The following is a 20480-nucleotide window of genomic DNA, read 5'->3' as shown; positions in this document are numbered from 1 at the left end:
CCAAAATGATAGGTGGAGGCCTATGCCTGCAGGTTGTTAAACATGTTGCATGGTGACTGACCATCACCCTTGGCAATGGTCACATCATTCTAGCCAACTGTTTTGGAATGTGTGTTGTGCATATCGAAGATGAGGTTACAAAAAAATACAGAGGTGGGGTGTGGGGACTCACGCCTGTAATCCTAGCACTTTGGGAGGCTGAGGTGGTTGGATCACTTGAGGTCAGGAGTTCAAGACCAGCCTGGTCAACTGGTGAAACCACATCTCTGTTAAAAATACAAAAATTAGCTGGGTGTCGTGGCACATGCCTGTAATCCCAGCTACTTGGGAAACTGAGGCAGGAGAATTGCTTGAGCCCAGAAGGCCAAGATTGCACCACTGCACTCCAGCCTGGACGACAGTGGGAGACTCCATCTCAAAAACCAAACCAAACCAAACCAAACCAAAACAAAACAAAACAAAATAGAGATGGCTTTGTTCAATCCACCACTACTTTTAGAAAAGCAATCTGGGTTATTTCCTATTCAAATCTTTTGAGGTTTCCAAAATACTTCAGTATTTTTTTCTAGATGAAGTTTCATTGTCCTAAGTAGCACTGGGTTCTAAATAGGAAAAAGATTAGATAATATGTCAAATTAATACCTTTTGCATTCAGAACACCTTACCAGAATAAGAAGTCTGTGGGATTGGTTTATATAGGGCCCCAAAATAAAAACAGTTTTGAAATGTGCACTATATTGAGCAATCATTACTAGTAAACTTTCTGAGTCTAAATAGACTTTAAAATTTTTTTTTTTTTTTTGAGATGGAGTCTTGCTCTGTTGCCCAGGCTGGAGTGTAGTGGTGTGATCTCGGCTCACTGCAGCCTCAGCCTCCAGTGTTCCAGCCATTTTCCTGCCTCAGCCTCCCTGGTAGCTGGGATTACAGGCTCATGCCACCATGCCTGGCTAATTTTTGTATTTTTAGTAGAGATGGGGTTTTACCATGTTGGCCAAGCTGGTCTCGAACTCCTGGCCTTAGGTGATCCACCTGCCTCAGCCTCCCAATGTGATAGGATTATAGGTGTGAGCCACCATGCCCAGCCTAACTTTAAGACTTCTTAGACTTTTTAAGACTTCTTAGACTTTTTAAGACTATATCTACTTTAAGGTGGCTAATATCACATAAGGGAAAAGTAAATTTGCAGATCAATTTGGTTTAAACATCTATTAGGAAGGATGATAATGTGTTCGGTTAAAGATGACTCTGGCTTATCACTGACAGCTTGTGAAAGTTGTCTAAATATGGGATTCCCACTTCAATGCTTTTAAACAATTTTTTGAGGTATAATTTACACACCATAAAATCCACTCGTGTTAAGTGTAGAATTCAATGATTTTTAATAGATTTACTGGGTTGTGCAACTACCACCCTAATTCAGTTTCAAGGTGCAATTTTAACATGTAAAATTCAAACATGTTGAGTAGAAAAGTCACTCTCAGTATTGGACTGGATTAGGATCTACAGGGATATCAAGCACTGAACAGGGTTTGCTTGTTTCCTCATCCCAGTTCCTCTCTCTCTCTGCCTTCTTGCCCCACTGTCTGCCTTCTTCTTAGTGTGTTAGGTGCTAAGGATCCAAGTTGAAAGATGATCTCTGCCCTCCCAGATCAGGAAGACAGTAATGAAAAGCGACTGAAGAGATCATCACATTCTTTTGTGAAAGTGTCATCCTCGACAGAAGGGCTGCCCTGGGTATTATGGGATCACATTAATCTCAGCTCCATGCCAGGTTCTCAGAGATTTAAGGGCTCAGCTCAATAAACATTTATTGGGCACCTGTGCTCCATGCTGCAGGTACAAAGATGAAGAGCTCATCCCTGCCCCAATGTAAGCAACTCTAATACAACCTCAGGTGACTCAGCATCAATCAATGTTATAGATCTGACTGACCCTGTAACCCAGTTCTAGCATCTCGACCTTTGCCCGTGGGGAAGTGCAGGCACCCCCAACTTGTTCCCTCTGATCATGGGAACAGGCTTTCCCTATTTACTGGCATGACACTTTCCTTTTCTTCCTGCAGTTCTTAGCTCAGAAAACTCCTCTTCAGGGAGGCCCTCCCTGGCCACCGATCTAAAATTTCCCCCAACACACAGACTTCATAATGCCCCAGCCCTGCTTTGTTTTCTCCCTTACCTTTTTCACTCTCCAACCTACAGATTATTTATTTATTATGGGACTAAATTCCAACTTTTTTTTTCTTTTTATCCTGCCCAGATTCCTATCTAAGAGGTCTGGGGGAGTCATGCCCTACAAATCATAAATTCTCATCAGATGGGTTTTATTTAACCCTGTATATCATGATTTACTTTCCAACCTGACTCTGGCATAACATTATAAGGCAAATAAGAAAATCAAAATATTTTACCCCCAAACATGTTTCTTTGCCATATTTTGAAAAGGCCCCGCAAAGCTGTTCTTTGTGGAGGAAAATTTGCATCTGTAAAGAATCTCTGTTAACATAGCAAGATACTTTTCTTCCAGACCCTCTCAATCCTAAAGAGATTAACTAAGATCTTGAATAGGAAACATTTGTCATTTACTGTCTCTATGGGCAGCTGCTATAAGACTTCAGAAGAACTGTGGTCTCCACAATCTTGATCTTAACCTGAACATTCCCTTTCTATCTATCTCAGGTCTTTAGACAAACTCAGCCAATTGTCAAACAGAAAATGTTTAAATTCACCTATAGCCTGGAAGCCCCTGCTTTGAGTTGTTCCTCCTTTCTGGACCAATATTTCTTAAATGTATTTGATTGATGTCTCATGCCTCCCTAAAATGTATAAAACCAAGCTGCACCCCAACCACCTTGGACACACGTTCTCAGGACCTCCTGAGGGCTGTGTCATGGGCCATAGTCACTCATATCTGGCTCAGAATAAATCTCTTCAAATATTTTACAGAGTTTGACTCTTTTTGTCCACAGTTGTATTGTCTGATTCCTCCATTAGAATATAAGTTCTGTTAGGGCAGGAATTTGGGGGTGTTTTCTCTATCCTAACCCTAGGACCAGGTTCCCAGTACATAGTCCATACTCAATGAATATTTGTTGTATGAATTCACGAATATTTGGATCTTTATCTCGGTACCCAGTGCTGGGGTCCCATCTTGATGGCCCATCCTTCAAGACCTGGGATGTAGCCTTGATCCCCTCTCCCTCTCTCACACATGGGCAGTGCCCAGTCTCCAGGACAACGCCAGATTCTCCCACCATGCTGCCTGCTGGCTTACAGCTCAAAACACTGCCTGGTCCTAGCGGCCTTGATCCTGGAATTTCTCACTGAAGACTCTGCTTGGACATGTTGTTGCCTGTTCCTCCTCTGACTCAAACTGTTCTTGCCCACCCCAGTGTTGGCCTACGACCAGCCTTAAGAACTGGCCTATCCCAGTCTGCCCCAGTTAATTAACCTTCTCTGTGTGACAGCTTTACAAGACTGGACAGAAGGCAGAACACCCATGATGCTCTGTGAATTAAAATCCCAGCCAGTGGAAGTGAAAGACTAAGGATGGGGGTGGTTTTTCCACATCATGGTGAATGCTTGAATCCCCCAAATAATTGTTTCAAAAGCAGCTGAATAAAAGAGCTGAAAAATTTTGGAACAATTACTGATCCCTGAAATTAGCTTCTGAAGAGTAGTCTTTAAAGTCACTCTTGTATAATCATAACATTTCTAGGCTGAACTTTCCTAGTAAAATCTTGGGATGTTATAACTTACCTTCCTCATTCCAACTCCTTGCCAACGTCAGAGTTTTCAAGATCCTCATTAACTTCTCCTTAAAGTGAATTTCTGGAGCTGGGCGTGGTGGCTCATGCCTGCAATTCCAGCACTTTGGGAGGATGAGGCAGGAAGATACCTTGAGGCCAGGATCAAGACCAAACCAGAGCAACAAAGAGAGACCCCTATCTCTACAAAAATAAAAAAAAATACAAAAATTAGCTGCACGTGGTGGTACTCCTGTAGTTTCCCAGTTACTTGGGAGGCTGAGGCAGGAGGAGGCTTGAGCCTAGGAGATCGAGGTTGTGGTGATCCAGGATTTTGGTCACCACACTCCAGCCTGGGCAACACAGTGAGACCCTGTCTCAAAAAAAAAAAAAAAAAAAAAGATCCCTCCTGCCCTGACGTTGAGGCTTAAAACAAAGACTCTCGAAGTCTTCTACTTCAAGATTACCTTAGGCTTCTAAAACGTGGATACAGCTTTCACTCTTTTCAGGTGTACCATAGAGGTTTTAGCTTGGGCAAACAAAGGGATAAGGATCAGTCAGATGACCAGAGAAGGCAACGTTTTAATTGGGATCCCAGGGACAACTGATACCCATGCAGCTTTATCTGTTTCTAGATGACCAATTTTATGTATGTGCTTACGGACAGCACTTTTGGAAACCCCATCAACAGGTCGTAATTGTGGGACATGACAAGGGTGCTCTGAGTACATTGAGAGTTTTATGGTAGGTTACCTAGATTCTCCATTGGTTCATAGGGCTTCCTCTGAAAAAACAAAAAAACAAAAAACAAAAAAACCCCCGGCGCGGTGGCTCATCTTTGTAATCCCAGCACTTTGGGAGGCCGAGGTGGGCAGATCACCTGAGGTTAGGCGTTCGAGACCAGCCTGGCCACCATGGCGAAACCCCATCTCTACTGAAAATACAATAATTAGGTGTGCATGGTGGTGGACGCATGTACTACCAGCTACTCGGGAAGCTGAAGCAGGAGAATCGCTTGAAGCCGGGAGTCGGAGGTTTCAGTGAACTGAGATCGCGCCACTGCACTCCAGCCTGGGTGACAGAGCGAGAGAAGGTCTCAAAAAAAGAAAAAAAAAAAAAAGAAATCTTGGCAGAAGCATTTCAGTAAGCTACTTGAGGGAGTGAAACTGGGAGCTCTTTCCTTGCGGATACTACCGTAAGACAAAGACGGCTCCACTCCAGCAGTGGGGAAAGGCGGTAAGTACCGCCAGAATCCGTGGGGATCACAAACAGCTGAGCCCTGCTGCTAGGGACCGGGAACGTCCGCAGGCTGAACTTCATCTGAGCTCTAGAAGCGAGTTTTAGGTTTTCATTCTGCAGGGAAATCCTTTAAAAAGGCACCAAAGGGCATGGAACCATCTTCTACCAAGGACCTTTCTCCTCCATTCTCCTATTTCGCAGTTAACTCATGAGGCGGGAGATTTTCTCCGCGGAACAAGACATTCTAAGCACCTTCCTAGGTCGAAGTTAGGTTTTAAGGTGTGGAATAGGGTGGGCCCCGAGGTTCCGTGGGGTTCGCGCTTCCATGTAACCCCCAGGACTTGCATCTCCTTACTCCCCTGCTTCTTGTCCCTCATTCGAGGGATTCAAGTAGTGGGGTGTCCATTCGGGCCTCTTTGGAAAGCGGGGCCCTACCCTGACTGGACTAGGTGAACTTTTAGGGGCAGCCAAAAAGTTTCTTCGGTGACGAGGATGCAGGGCAGCTTCTGGAAACCTGATGATCTCAGCTCCTCCCGCTCGCTGTTTGGGACCTAGGCACAGACTGGGCACCCCCCAACCCGCCCACCGCGGCCCTGGGCCCCCATCCCGACCCCGCCCCTCCTCCCGGCTGCCCCGGCCTGCTTTCACACCTGCCGCCAGCTCGGGACCCGCTTTTGCACCGTAGAGAGACGGCGTCGAGATCCTGGCCTAGGGTGGGCACCGGGGGCAAAGCCGAGGGAGAGCGCAAGAGAGGGCCGGCAGCCCCTCACCCCGGGGGAGGTGGGCGATTCGGGACTGAAGGACAGAAGTCCTGGGCCCGCCGGGCTGGGGGGGGGGAGGAGGGGGTGGAGCCGCCGGGGAGGGCGGTGCCGCGGGAGCTGAGCCCAGCCTCTCCCCCCACCCGCTTTGGTGCCGGAGTCTCAGTGACAAAAAGCTCCCGCACGGTGCCCAGCGCCTGGCGGCGGTGTCCGACCGCGAACGCAGAGGGCTGCCAGGCAGGTGAGGGTGTCGCCCGAAGGGCCGGGCCGGGAGCTGGGGCTGCAGGCTCCGCCGCTGCGCTGTCAGCGCCTGCCCCGTGGCTCTCGGCTGGAGGAGCGGCCGCTGCCTGCCCGCGGCGCGCGTCTGGCTGAGCGGGGCGGGCGCGCCGGGACCACCTGGCGATGCTGTCGCCGCTGCCGCCGCCTCTGTAGCGAGCGCTCAAGCCTGCCACGGAGAAAGGTCGGTGAGTTTCGGTTTGTTTCTTTGCCCGCTCCGGGTCGGGGGCGGACAGAGTGGCGCGCGGGGATGTCTGCGCCCCCACGGCGGCCGCGCCGGAGCCGGGGAAAGCGGGAAAGGGCAGCTGCCGCCTGCTGTAACTGGGGGGATCTTCTGGACGGCGGATGGGGTGGCGGGGCCACGGGGTCCCGGGGAGAGGAGCGCGGGGTCTGGCGGGGCGCGCGGGAGGTGGTCCTGGGAGTTGTGTGTCTCCCGAGCGCTGGCGGAGTTGAGCGGGCGGCCGCGAGAGGGGGAGCGGCGCTGTCGGCGGCTCGGCAGAGTCCTCGGATGCCCCCTGGAGCTCCGGTCCGAGGGAGCTTGCCTCGTGCCCGCGCCGCGCGCGCCCCTGGGTGTGCACGTGCGCGCGCGCCCGTCCCAGCTGCGCCCCCGGCCCGCACACACCCCAGCTCGTCGCCCCTCGGTCCCCTTGTCTCGCGCCTTCTCCACCTCTAGAAGTTGCCCCGGGGCCCCTCCTGGAAGGAGAGGACGCTGTGACGGGCAGATGTTGGGGGTCTTTTGTGCAGACACATTCGCCTGGGGCGCTTGCTCCTGAAAAGACAGCGGCAGGACAAAGCCAGCTGGACTCGTGGGGCGCTGCGCGGAAGCGGCGGTCTCCGATCCCGCCTGGGGTGGGGGCATGGCTTGGGGAGCGCTGCCCGGGTCTGGAGAGAGTAGAGAAATCGCCAAAACAGAGTGACGGTGACTTGATGAGGTAGCGGACAGGGGCAAACGAAAGAAAGATGCTCTGGATTGCCGCGCTGTGTGTCTGTCTGCGCGGGTAACTAGGCGCCCCGCATTCCCATATGACCGGGTTACCTAGTAGATTTTGCTAGTGTGTCTTTGCCCCAAGATGTTATTCTCCACCCGCTCCGATTTCTTTTTCCTAGGGCTTACTGTTGCTAGTAGACGCTCTGCCACCAGAGGGGAACTCGTGGGCGGGGGAGACTGCGGAGGAGAGGGGAGGTGGTTATTTATCCTATAGAGACAATTAGGAGCCGTGACGCCCCCTTCTCAGCCGCCAGCCCTCCACACCTCAGCCGCCTTGCTCCACCTCCCCAGTGTACCCGCTCCAGCCCCGCCGGCACGGGAGGGCGCTTGGATTTCCTTCTCTGAGGCGCGTATCTAACCCCTCCTGCATGTATTTCACTGCAGGCTGAAGAAAGCTCAGTCTCAATTGTGTTTCCTGCCTGTCAGCCTCTTGCCTCCTAAACACGTACCATTTCCACTTGATGTCATCACGCAGAAGGGGGTGAAAGAGACTCGGTGACAGATTCAGGTAACACCCCCCCCCACGATCTGGGTAGCCGCCTGGGTGTCTCTGGGTCATTTGGGCCGACAGTGCTGGCACAGGGCTGTTTGGGTGGTTTCTGCATCAGCATCGTTCCTATCTGTGAGAAGGTGTGGGGGCTGCTAAAACTCCAGGTTCAGAGAAAGAAATTGCAAATGACTTTATACCTTCCCTTTGAAGAAGCCATTGGAGGTAGGTGAAGGGTGAATTTGGGATTGTAGAAATCCCACCTGGTTTCCTTTGATGGGAATTTTGATATAATGAATACACAGGCGGTTGTATCTGAATGTGAGGTTTCCATAGATGCCTGCTTTCTTATCTGTAGTCATATATTTAGGCTTCAGTCTAGAGGTGGGGTATCCTTTGTTGAAAAGATGTCATTGGAAGGCTGATTGTACTTTTGCCCAGTGCTCTAATTGAGCACTGGTCAAATGAGGTGACCTTCTTATGAAATGCTGTCTTTCTCCTGTTCCTTCATTGTAATAGTGTTTGTAATATTAAGAGAGACATGCTAGCAGTGAGTACTGGGAGGTGGAAGGAAGGGCTGTTGGGGGCAGCAGAAAAAGAACAGAGAAAACAGCTTGAGTGAAGTTTCCATTTAGATAGCCATGAACCAGTAGACTCTCATTCTGCATTTTATCTTTAGGTTATTGGGGCTTTTCCAAAAACTCTGGCCTGTTCTTTTCTTTCCAAGGATAGTTCTGTTTTGATGTCAGCCTAACCGGATCTGGGGTTATCTTGGTAAGAGTGCAATGAAAAAACATAACCTTCAGACTTAGCAGGACACTCCGGCATTAGCATTTTCTCCTAGAGGGCAGAGTCCTGCGCATCCTACACTAGTAGCAGGGAATAAGGATGGTTATGGAAATGGGCTTTCGATTTTTCTTGTAGGAAGACAGATTGCTGAGGGCCAAAGGCTCCTGGTATAGTCTCTTTTACACTGCAGTAGCACCTTGGTATCTGTGACAGATTCTCTCTTCACCATTTTCCTCCAAATCCCTTGAAAAATGAAGTTAAAAACTTGAAAGATTTATTATTCACCTCTAATATAGTTTTGTTTTAGAAGGTGACTTTAAAACCATAGGTGACACTAGCATTTATCCTTCTACTACAAGCATTCAGGAGTCACTAGTAAAAGTAGTTGGGTTATCTAGTTCCAGGTGAAACAAAGGCCAATGCTTTGCAAAGATCAGATGAGTAATATGGTGCTAAGCTAGAGGTATTTTTGACAAGTAATTTTTATGTCAGCAATAGTACAGGGTGTGTACTGTGTTGCTGCAAGAAGAAAACACATGTGATGGGATAATAAGGAATATAATAATGCAATAGAAACAAGGGTGTGGGTTTTTTTTAATAGAATAAACACTTCACACACAAAATTCCATATGGCAAAACAGTAGCCTGCGCATGTAAATGCACGTCCAAGAACAAAGATAGCCACAGTGCAGTGTTAGGTTTCATTGTGGTTTTAAATTGTGTACAGTGATAAATCATAATAAAGTGTCCATTGATGCTTAATTTTTTTTTTTTTTTTTATAAGAAGGAGGCTCCCCACCCTCAGATGTGTTTAGCTTTAGGCTGGAGGATCCCTAGACACTATTAGACTGATCTTTGCCTCCAGTGCCTGCTTCCTTTCTACAATGCTCATTTATTCATTTCGCAGATGTTTATTGGCACCTGATAGATAATGGACTCTGTGATAGGTAATGGACTCAAGGGGTTGGGATTGGGTGTAGGGGGAGACGCAAAATTCAACTCCCTATAGGAAGACCTGATTCTAATGAACTTTAATGGAACCTCAAGAGAGGTAGGATTGGACTTCTGGGGAGATAAAATACGATCATCCAGCCTTGACTTAAATGCCTTTTTCACTGAGGAGCTCACTGCTTCATAAATGGCTGTTCCTGTTGTCAGAAGGTGGCCTTTTCATTATAGTCTTTTTAGCTGAATTCCATACAGTTCAATCCTTACATTGTTGAGGGTCACTCTGTTTTCATTTCTAATTCCCGCAGAGTTGTTTGAACCCACCTATACTGTCAGCACCCTCTGCTTTTCAAGATAGTGTTCCGTTCCTGATGAAGTTGAATTTTGAAACAAATACTGTTTTTCCATATTATCTGATTTAGAAAACAGATTGATGGGATGCTTTTGCAGATTTTTCTCTTTTTTAAACAGTGACGTACCAGCAAGATAGGGGAGGTTATGCTGCAGTAACAAACACCTCCAAGTCTCCATGGCTAACTAGTTTCTTTCCTTCCCGTGCTGCATCCTGTGTGGTTGGCAGGTGGACCCTGCTCATCATAGTCACTCAAAGACTCTAATGGAATCTTGGTCTTGATGTGAGCTTGCAAGATCATTGCAGCATTGAGAAGGAAATGCTGCAGGGTCTTGCTCTAGCAATTTTGTGATCTCACTTAGAGGTGAGTTCCATCACTTTGGCCAGAACTCGGTATATGACCCTATTTAATCCCAATTCAATATTTCTTGTGCTGAAAAAGGGAGAAGTGGATATGGGTGAGTAGCACTAGTGACTTCCACAGTGATCTGGTCTAGGTGAGGTTAGAAAGTGTGTCCTACGGGACCTAGCTCAGTGCTTGGTAGGTACTGGATGTCACAAGAGTATTGACTGAATCAACAACCTGTAATTTACAACCTGTATATTTACTACTCCAACCTGTAATTTACTAATATATGGTCCGACCCCAACCTGTAATGGACTACTAATATGTTGATATATTATTTACTAACATGGTTGTACACCGGTCATCAAATAAAATAATTATAATCCTCTTTACCTATTTCAAGTGCAGGTTTACTCTGAAGTGAAAGGCCATTAGGTATTTTCAAGGCTGATTCACAAGGAGGTTGTGAGCTTAGCATTATGTAATAGAGAGGTGTTACTTACAGACTTTCTCTTCCTCACCATCTGCCTCTTGTTTAAGGCTTCCTGAGTTTGTTTGGAACAGTGCAGGGTAAAAAAGAGTGGCAATGGGCCTAGGGCCACCCAGGAGGTGGCCTCCTGCAGCAGAGACCACAGGGCAACAGATAAGATCTAAAGGGGGCAGGAATGTGTTTAGGGTAAGCTTGGGTCACCCTTTTGTTACTTTGATGTTTACAAAAAGAAATTTGGACAAGACGCTTTTTCTGGTCACAGGACTAGTAGAACACCCAGAGAGTTCGGGGACATTTGTGCTTCCATCAGCAACTGTATTGACTAGGAGGGTGGTGAGTTTTAAAGCCTTCCTTACCTCACTCTCCCTAAAAAGAGTTGGATGCTATGGAATAGGCATTGCAAGGTGCTCTGGATTCAGCAGTTGGTAGCTTGCAGAGATTTTGCTTGGGGAAGAGCTTTTCAATCATACATCTTTGTTCACATTGTGATAACTGCATGCACGGATGAGCATTTTTAAGATTTGATAAATACCTTAAGCATAAGCATAGAATTTAACAAAATGATATTGCTTTTGGTTCAGTAATCACCTTGGCAAAGTCATTTTTATAAAGATAGCTCTCCAAATAAGGAAGTGGTATGGTAAACTATGTTAGTCTCCAAGTCACAGTGACTGAGGGGATATCAGTATCAACCTAGGGAGGTTGAGATCACCCGGCTTCATTCAAGTGATAAGATGTAGCACCCAAAGGGTTTCTGAATTGGGAGATGAGCAGCTGGGAGACCAGCAGGAAAAACCAGATATAGACCATCCAAAAACCCATTCAGGGTGCCTGGGGTTGGGCTGAGGGCCAGGCACAGACTGAGGGAGAAGGAAAATGAAGCCCTGAGGGATAGTCTTGAACTATATTTGGGAAGCCCCAAAAGGTATTTCTATATTTTCTCTGGCCTCTGTATCCCTACCACTTTAATTTCATACCCAAGTCAGCTGGTCAAGTAGAGGACACTTGTGGCGTGAAAGTGGTTTCTGGCACTGCCCATTGTGACGTCATGGAAACCGGAAAGGAAGAAGGCGTTGGTTTTCCTGCTCCTTTCCCCATGGCTTCGAGAGTTACACTGTGTGATCCTACAGTCTGACTCCATGATTGAAATCACAACTGGGATAAAGTTGGTAGAGACGCTTCTTAATTTACAGTGGGGCTACATCCTCATAAGTTAAAATAAGTTAAAAATATTGTAAGTGGAAAATGCATTTAATACACCTAACCTACGGTCATCACAGCTCAGCCTAGCCTACCTTAACTGTGCCCAGAACATGCACATTAGCCTACAATGGGGGCAAAATCATGTAACAAAAAGCCTATTTTGTGTTAAAGCTTTGAATATCTCATGTAGTTTATTCAAAGTGAAAAAACAGATTGGTTGTATAGGCACTCAAAGTACGGTTTCTACTGAAAGTGTATTGTTTTCACACCATTGTAAAGTCAAAAAATCAAAAGTCATAGGTGAAACAGTTGTAAGTAGGGAACCATCTGTGTTTGTTACATGCTTAAGGATTTTCGATTTCTAATGGACTCACTGTCATTGTAGGATTTAAAGAGGGAGGCCTCAAATAGTGTATCTGTGACCTGCATCTCCTTTGGGTGGTTCTTGACATCCATGATTTCTTGGCCTAGATCATGTTTGGCTGCTGAGGCCTGGACTATGTTCTTTGTGGAGTTGTGAGGGGCCTGCTTGTGATCTCCTGGGAGTGGAGAGGATGGCTTACTTACCCCTTGATGTATTAATGCCTGCATAAATAAAACTCATTGCAAACATCCTGCATGATGAAACTTACTCAAACATCACATAGACTTCCTGGGTACCTGCCTTTCATGCAAAGAAGGGGTTGAGCAAATGAAGATGTGCTGCTGGTGGGAGCAAAGTTATGAGGAAGTGGAATCTCCAAATGCTGTGTTCTGTGCTTGTGTTTTCTCTTTCTACAGCCTCCTCTCTCCTGCCACTGTCGCATTCCCACCTACCAAGGAAGTGTAACCTTCCCGGCTCAGTTCTGATTTAGACATCCAGATAATCACACTTAGTGCACTCCTCACTGAGGTTTGACAAGAATTGATGAGATTTTGGTGAAAGCTTTGACAGATACTACGGAAATTCGGAACTTTTTTTTTTTTTTGAGATGGAGTCTCGCTGTCACCCAGGCTAGAGTGCAGTGGGGTGTGATCTCAGCTCACTGTAACCTTTGCCTCTGGGTTCAAACAGTTCTCCTGCCTCAGCTTCTCAAGTAGCTGGGATTACTGGGATAATTGTTTTCTATTTTTAGTAGAGACAGGGTTTCACCATGTTGGCCAGGCTGGTCTTGAACTCCTGACCTTGTGATCCACCAGCCTTGGCCTCCCAAAATGCTGGGATTACAGGCGTAAGCCACTGTGCCTAGCCAGGAGCATTCTTTTTAATATTGCTGTTCTGCTCCTTAGCAGATTTACTGTTCCCCCTTAGTGACAGTTCCCACTGCCGCATCTTAGTCAAGAACCTTGTTTCTCTCTGGGCTATGACAGTGGTCTTGCTCACTTTCTGGCTTTCCCACCCTCACTCCAGTTTGGAAAATGCTGCCACTCTTAGACCACTAGGCCGATTAATCCTTCATCCCCTCACTTAATAACTTTTCGTTGCTCTTGTGGGAGGAAGCTCATATTATTCAGTCTTGCTTTTCAAGTTTCCGCAGTTTGCTTTCCACTTCCTTTCCAACCTTGACTTTTGCTCTGCCTGACTTTAAAACTGAACATTAGCTGGGATGGTTAATCCACTGTTGCCCAAAATGATTTTCATCGCCTCTTTCTTATTCTAGCACGTTCTGTGGCCTAAAATGTCCTCCTCCTTCCTCTGCCTCTATCCTATTGTTAAAGCCTTGGTTCAGCTCTGAACTCTTCTGAAAAATTTATCTTGATCACGTTAGCCTTTAGCAATTCTTTATAATCCAAAGTTCCCTGGCAAAATTGCCTCCATGTCTCATTTCATTCAACATTCATTCATTCATTCTACAAAGGGCACTTGTCATAGATTGTCTTGTATTATCACCTAAGATTGAAATGTCTTTTTCTTTCTGTTTAATTGCAAAGAATAGAAATTCACTCAAGCTAGTTTGCATAAAGGGAGGTAAATTGAAAAGATGTCCCAGGATGTCTTGTCATCAAGCCACATTTCCTAAGAGTTCCAGTGAATGGGACCCTTCCAGTTATCGCTCACCCTGGACCTGCTTAGCTGCAGGAGAGGGTTGGGGGCACAGTTCCTTCCAAGGGAGCCTGTGGCTGGCTGAGGTAGCAATTGTGACCTGCAATTAACCTACAATGGGGGCAAAATCATGTAACAAAAAGCCTATTTTGTATTAAAGCATCAAATATCTCTTGTAGTTTATTAACGCTGTATTGAAAGTGAAAAACAGATGGGTTGTATAGGCACTCAAGGAGATCTCAGTTCTCTTACAAGCTCCTTAAAGATGATTGGATGAGGCTTTACGCCATTGTGTATTTGCCACCATGTTTGTACACAGGAAGGGCTCAATCAACAAATCATTGGTGACTCTTGGACAACACAGAAAATGATTTTGATTTACAGTGATTTAAAGGAATTTTAGACCCATTAGCTTGAAGTGTCAGAGGAAGTTAAAAAGAGAGAAACTTATTTTTAAGAGCTTCCCCTCCTTGCATTCATAATGATTAAATGTTGAATCAAATTCGAATGACCAGGCTGCAGTGAGTATGCCAATGTTTGGGAAGTGAATGAGGGTCATCATTCTAACAAAATTAGTTATTATTCAAAGTCTGTTTTTCAACTTCCGTTTGCCTCCTACTTTGCCCACAAAAAAAAAAAAAAAAAAAAAAGCAAAAGAAAAAAACCTCTCATTGGTGACATATAACAGCAGCTTTAGGACTTTACAGCCCACCAGACCACCCCACAATCTAAAGGAGCAGGCATTGATGTCTGGATTTGCAATGACTGGGTGTAGCTGCCCACCACTGACCACCCCATCTCCCTTTATAATTAAGGCTTCAATGCCTTTGTGATATACATCTGTTTTTCCTCACTTCTTTTGATTGTGGAATACTCATTGACATGATAGGAACTCTTCTTTGATACTCGAAATGCTTGATCATTATGAGAGTGTTATTATGAAAGAGGGAAATAAGTTCGGCTGCTTGAAGAAAATGACCAAAAATACATTAATATTAAAAATAATACTCTCAGTTGGGTGCGGTGGCTCATGCCTATAATCCCAGCACTTTGGGAGGCCAAAGCAGGTGGATCACTTGAGGTCAGGAGTTTGAGACCAGCCTGGCCAACATGGTGAAACCCCATCTCTACTAAAAATACAAAAATTATCCAGGCATGGTGGTGTGCACCTGTAATCCCAGCTACTTGGGAGGCTGAGCCAGGAGAATTGCTTAAACCTGGAAGGCAGAAGTTGCAGTGAGTTGAGATCATGCCACTGCACTCCAGCGTGGGGGACAGAGTGAGACTTCATCTTAAAAAAACAAAACAAAACGAACAAACAAAAAAAACCACTCTCAGTTTGAAGGGTAGTGAATGGGGTTGAGATAAATGTCTCAGGAACCAAGTATTTGTTGTGATATTCCTTTGTACTTGTGTTGTACAAGTATTTGTTGTGATGTTCATTTGTACTTGTGTTGCTCTGGGGTTGATTTGCAAATTGCTTCCTCAAAGATTAATCACATGAGATTAGAAGTGGTTGGTGAGCACGTGGACAAATTTGTGTACTTTGGAGAATTTACTGCTTTGTTGCATGAGACATAGGATTACTGCTGTTTTAAGTGAGTAATAGTTAATTCAACCATGCAGTTAAAGAGGCGTCCTTAACTGGGATAAATACTTCTCCATCCACTCCCACTCCTTCGCACTGGTACTTCAGAAACTGAAGGTACAGATCCATCTATTCACCTGTGGTGGTGTGTAAAGCGTCATTTGAAACACTGAGCATCAGGGATTTAAACCACTTATTGGGCAAACAGTTGCATTCATTAAATGTATTTGAATGACTGGGTGTGGTGGCTCACACCTGTAGTCCCCGCACTTTGGGAGGCCGAGGCGGGCGGATCACCTGAGGTCAGGAGTTCAAGACTAGCCTGGCCAACATGGTGAAAACCTGTCTCTACTAAAAAATACAAATTAGCCAGGCATGGTGGCGGGCACCTGTAATCCTAACTACTCTGGAGGCCAAGGCAGGGAGAATTGCTTGAACCTGGGAGGTGGAGGTTGCAGTGAGCTGAGATCTTACCACTGCGCTCTAGCCTAGGTGACACAATGAGACTCCGTCTCAAAAAAAAGAAAAAAAAAAAAAAAGAATGTTGAATGCCTATGTTTTTCCATGTATAATTCTAACAAAAATCCCTGCCTTCTAGCTTTCTGTATGTATTTAACTCATAATTAATTTGGTTTTCCGCTTTTTTTTTTTTTGTAATGGCAAAGCTAAAAGGATAGAGAATAAAAGAAATGTATCTGATATTCTCTCAATTCTTGATACCTTAGCATATATGCCTGCCTTACATGGCTCTAATTCAGGTAAGTAATTATGAACTGGAATTTTAAAAAGTAAGATGGGTTTGGGTTTAAATTTCACGTCTGCCGTGTGACCTGAGTGCACAAGGTCTGAATGAGCTTTGTTCTTCAGCTGCAAAATGGGGAAGAACCAACCTCATTAAGTTCGTGTGAGAACAGGAGAGACTTACATAGAAAGTGTTTAATGTGTTGTCTTCCACAATGTAAGACTAAATAAATGGCAGCTGTTGCTAAGTCATTCTACCCAGCATCTACCATCCACCAATCATTGGGCTCCGTTCTGGAAATATCGGGATGAATAGGCATGGTCTCACCTGAAGAAGCTCTTAAGCTAGCCAAGGAGGTAATGACATCCAACTACAGCCTTCAGCGTTTACATGGCAGCTTCTTTTGCGTGTCATTATTATCAGAGTCTTTCGGTTGGAAAGTCTTTTTAAAGCTTTAAGTGGCTCTGAGTTTAAAATGATAGGCCTTCTCAGGAGGAAGCGGGAAAAAGCTGGAAGCAACTGGAGGAGAGGATTCTGAGAAAGGGTTCTGAGCTAGCCCACAGGCAACCTGGGCCTTCCTTAAGGGAGATGAGTCGCCTTTCTCCTGTGGCTTCACTCTTCCCAAGTGAGATGAAGGACATCCTCTTTCCCAGGGTCTGCTTTCTTGGAAATAGAGTGACTCTCAGATTTGCCCATGACTAAGAGCATACCTGGGTCATGGAACTTTCACATTTTAAAACAGTCCCAGAAAAATTGGGATGAGCTGGTCACCCTCCAGTCTTATTCTGTGATTGTTGTTTGACATCCTGAAGCAGGCTTTGTAAGATCTAACATTGTTAGTAGAGATACAGCCATCCTACAAGAGAGGAGCAAACGGGGCAGAAAAAGATGGGAAAAAACATCGTGGCTTTGGCAACCTCTTTATTTAGGAATCTGCTTTTTGGAATGGGATATTAATTATTATTATTATTAAAAAGAAGAGAACTGTTTAATAAAGGCAAGGAAACTAGGCTGTACAATATAAAGTGAATGAGACCTTTCAGAAATTCCTCTTAAAAAGGGGTAGCTGCTTGGGGCCTGGTACACAGTAGACACTCAGTAAAGACTTACTGAAATGGTGGCATCAATTTTTTCTTCAGAAATATTTTTGAAAGCTGCATAGAGAAGTGCAAGGGGCCTCTGAGACCTGCATTCCAGGACAGGTTGAGTGGCTGAACGCTGTGGGCTTTGAACCACTCTGTGCCTCACTCTTCTGGGCCCTTCCATCACTCATTTGAAAATGCGTGTGTCTAGATATGCTCTGGGTTTCCTGTGCTGATATCTGAGTGTGTTTATGTATGAGCTGATGCTCTTCATGACTGTTTTTTTCTTTCTGGTGGAACCGCATGATGCTAGCAGACAAGTTGCTTTGTCTTTTGTTTGAAGCTAGGATGCCTCTGGAACGTTCCTGGGTTGTAAGCATGATGGCAGTGTGGGCTGGGTGGAGTGGGGCATTGTGTACTCAGCACCCTGTGTTTTCTTTCCAAAGATTCCAGAGGGTTTTTGTGATGAGTCTGTAATACCAAGTGGGGGTTGGGAAGGGAACCAGGCCTGGTTCCACCCTATGGCAAAGATCTTAGAGATCTCAGGAACTGGGCTCCAATTTGCCAGCATTTCCTCTCTCTCTGAGTCTCCATTACTAACATGTGGGATTGATGGAGACTGTTAAGGCCCTTAGCCAAGCCACCGATTCTTCTAGTATTTCACTGATGCCTCAGATGATAACCCTTTGTGCTCTCTGTCTCCTTGGAACCTTAGCAAATTGCCAGCAACAGTGATTAGTTTGTTGGTTGCCAGTTCTGTAAACCTCATGCGCAGAGCACCTGAAGGCAATTGCCAGACACTTGCGTGCCTCTTTCCCATGTAATCATCATGCACACCAAGATACTGTATTCACTGTGTTCCTGGCACGCCAGATTTCTTCATAGTCTATTACTTCACCGAATAAAAAGGCAAATGACTTGTTTTTGGAAGGGGAATCTTATAGGCAAACAGAATGCATTTAATAAATTGCCTTTATTTTTACACACAAAGTGCTAAATATTAGTACAAAGAGTTCATTTCTCTGCAGATTAAGTACAGGCTAATCTATGTTTTGGATTTTGGATTTTTTTTTGATTTTGTAATATTTGCATTACACTTAACATTCAAACATTATATTTACTGGTTGAGCATTCCACGTCTGAAAATCCAAAATCCAAAATGCTTCAATGAGAATTTCCTTTGAATGTCATGTTTGCACTCAAAAATTTCTGATTTTGGAACATTTCGGATTTCGGATATATGAATTTGAATGCCCAACTGTAGTTTACTTTTCTTTTTTCCAACAGGAGTGTCAGATCTATTAAAAATTAATTGTTCATACAAGCTACATCTTATAACAAAATAATAAGTTATTTAAGAATGGCATCTCAAGGCAGTCCACACTGCCCTATAAGAAGTCTGTTAATTAACAAGGAAAAATGTCTTCACTGGGAAGGAAATAAGTATATGTCAGATTTCACCCCAAATTTATTTCATCTTATTTGTAGAACTTGTGCATGGAGATGCTAAACCCTCTCTTTGTGCTCCTTAAAATAACATTCTCTTGGGGTCAAATCTAGTTTGCAATGAAGATTGAGAAATGGATGCCATCTAGACAATTTAGAATTCCTTATAAATTAGGAGGACAGTGACAATCAATTTTGGATTCTCAACCTGATTCAGCCTACTTATAGTTGCCTCAGCATTCATTTGATTTCATGTCTTTGACTGTTGCAAAGGGCAACAGTATTAGCTTCTGTTGCCGCTTTTAGTAAAGGTGAATGTGATTTTACTGAGACAAAAACCCTAGAAATGGGTTGTTTGCCTGCAATCTGCAATTCTCCTCTCCCCATCAGGGGAAGCAGTTCTGAACAGGCTCTTTGTCCTCTGGGCTCTGGAATCTGTTTCCCTCATTTTTATTTCTCCCTGGAGATTCTGATTTGTAAAGAAACAAATTTCTTCCTTTTATGAGGCTTTTTAGTACCAGGTGACTGGTGTCGTTCGATATAATCTATAGTACTTAACAGCTAAATACACTTTGTTTTCCCCAAGCTGATTACAGTGAAAATAAGAAAATGAGAGGGAGAAGGCCAGGCGTGGTGGATCACGCCTAATCCCAGCACTTTGGGAGGCCAAGGCGTGTGGATCACCTGAGGTCAGATGTTTGAGACCAGCCTGACCAATCTGATGAAACCCCATCTCTACAAAAAATACAAAAATTAGTTGGGCGTGGTGGCGTGCACCTGTAATCCCAGCTATTTGAGAAGCTGAGACAGGAGAATCGCTTGATGCACTTCAGCCTGGGCAACGAGAGCGAAACTCCATCTCAAAAAAAAAAATAAAAAAATAAAAAATGAAACTAGAGAGAGAAAGACAACAGTTTGAGGGAGGAGGAGTGAGTAAAGAGAAGAATAAGGGTAAAGTACTGTGTGGGTGTACAGTATTTTTAAAATTCAATTTTAGTCAAAATGAAGAACAACTGTTGTTTACATAATGGTGTTGGCTTCATAATTAAAAACATTTTTCCCAATGTTTTACAAAATGACATGGAAATTTATCAAATACCTTTCCTTCCCTAACGATTTTGGATTCCACAATGTATTTCATGACAACCAAAAGACAATTTGGGAGAGTAGGGGAGATAACTGTAGTACAAATATAGCAGTAGATAGTGTTTATTAGACACTTGCATGCTTTCAGTTTAAAGTGCTTTAATCACATTACCTGGGAGGCAGTGGAACCTGGAAAAGTCAGGTGGCTTGTCCAAGGTTACGTGGTGAGTTTGTACTCGAGCTGGAACTGGGATATGTGACCCTGGGCAGTCTGGCTTGAGTCCTTCCTCTTCACTGCCTTTGAGCCACACTCACAACTGGGATTAGGGTTCAAAAGCATTTTGAAAACTGGTTCAGTGTAATGTAATTTAGGAAGAGATCTGACTTCTTTGCCAATCTGTCTCTGGGAGCAAAGATGGACAATTTTGGCCACCCATCTGCTGAATGTGTTTGATGTTGACTTAGAGAATGGGTTGTTTGAAAACATGGGTGTCAAGTTTTGTAGGGAAATTTGCAGCGAGATTTCTGGCTCTTACCTGAGCTTTGTCCTGTGCTAATTCAGGTTTCTGTGAAGTCAGGTGGTGTGAATTGTTTCTAGAAGGGCCACTTAACTGAACACCAGTGTATATAGCTATGTGAGGGATTCTGTCAGAGGCTAGGAGCTTAGGACTTTTGGGAATCCACTACTAAAAAGTGTGAACAACAATTTTTTTTTTTTTTTGAGACAGAGTTTCGCTCTTGTTGCCCAGGCTGGAGAGCAATGGCACGATCTCGGCTTACTGCAACCTCTGCCTCCTGGGTTCAAGCAATTCTCCTGCCTCAGCCTCCTGAGTAGCTGAGGTTACAGGCGTGAGCCACCACACCTGGCTAATTTTGTGTTTTTTTAGTAGAGACG

General features: G+C 44.8%; 1 protein-coding gene across 6 annotated transcripts in view; it reads left to right on the top strand.

The window, feature by feature from the left end:
• Positions 1–6060: 6060 nt before the first annotated feature.
• RNF152 (ring finger protein 152) overlaps positions 6061–20480 on the top strand; it is an 86419-nt gene continuing 71999 nt past the window's right edge. For 3 of the 6 annotated variants that reach the window (XM_033238906.1, XM_033238916.1, XM_033238926.1), the window contains exons 1-2: positions 6061–6199; positions 7388–7511. The gene's annotated coding sequence lies outside the window, so the exon portion shown is untranslated. Of the gene's footprint in view, positions 6204–7387; positions 7512–20480 lie in introns of all 6 variants that reach the window. The other 3 variants (XM_033238934.1, XM_033238942.1, XM_033238953.1) reach the window with 3 other exon arrangements.

This window comes from Trachypithecus francoisi, unplaced genomic scaffold (assembly GCF_009764315.1).
Source record: "Trachypithecus francoisi isolate TF-2019V2 unplaced genomic scaffold, Tfra_2.0 Contig01474, whole genome shotgun sequence".
In the NCBI taxonomy this organism is placed as follows: Eukaryota; Metazoa; Chordata; class Mammalia; order Primates; family Cercopithecidae; genus Trachypithecus; species Trachypithecus francoisi.
This window is presented reverse-complemented; position numbering and strand designations above follow the sequence as displayed.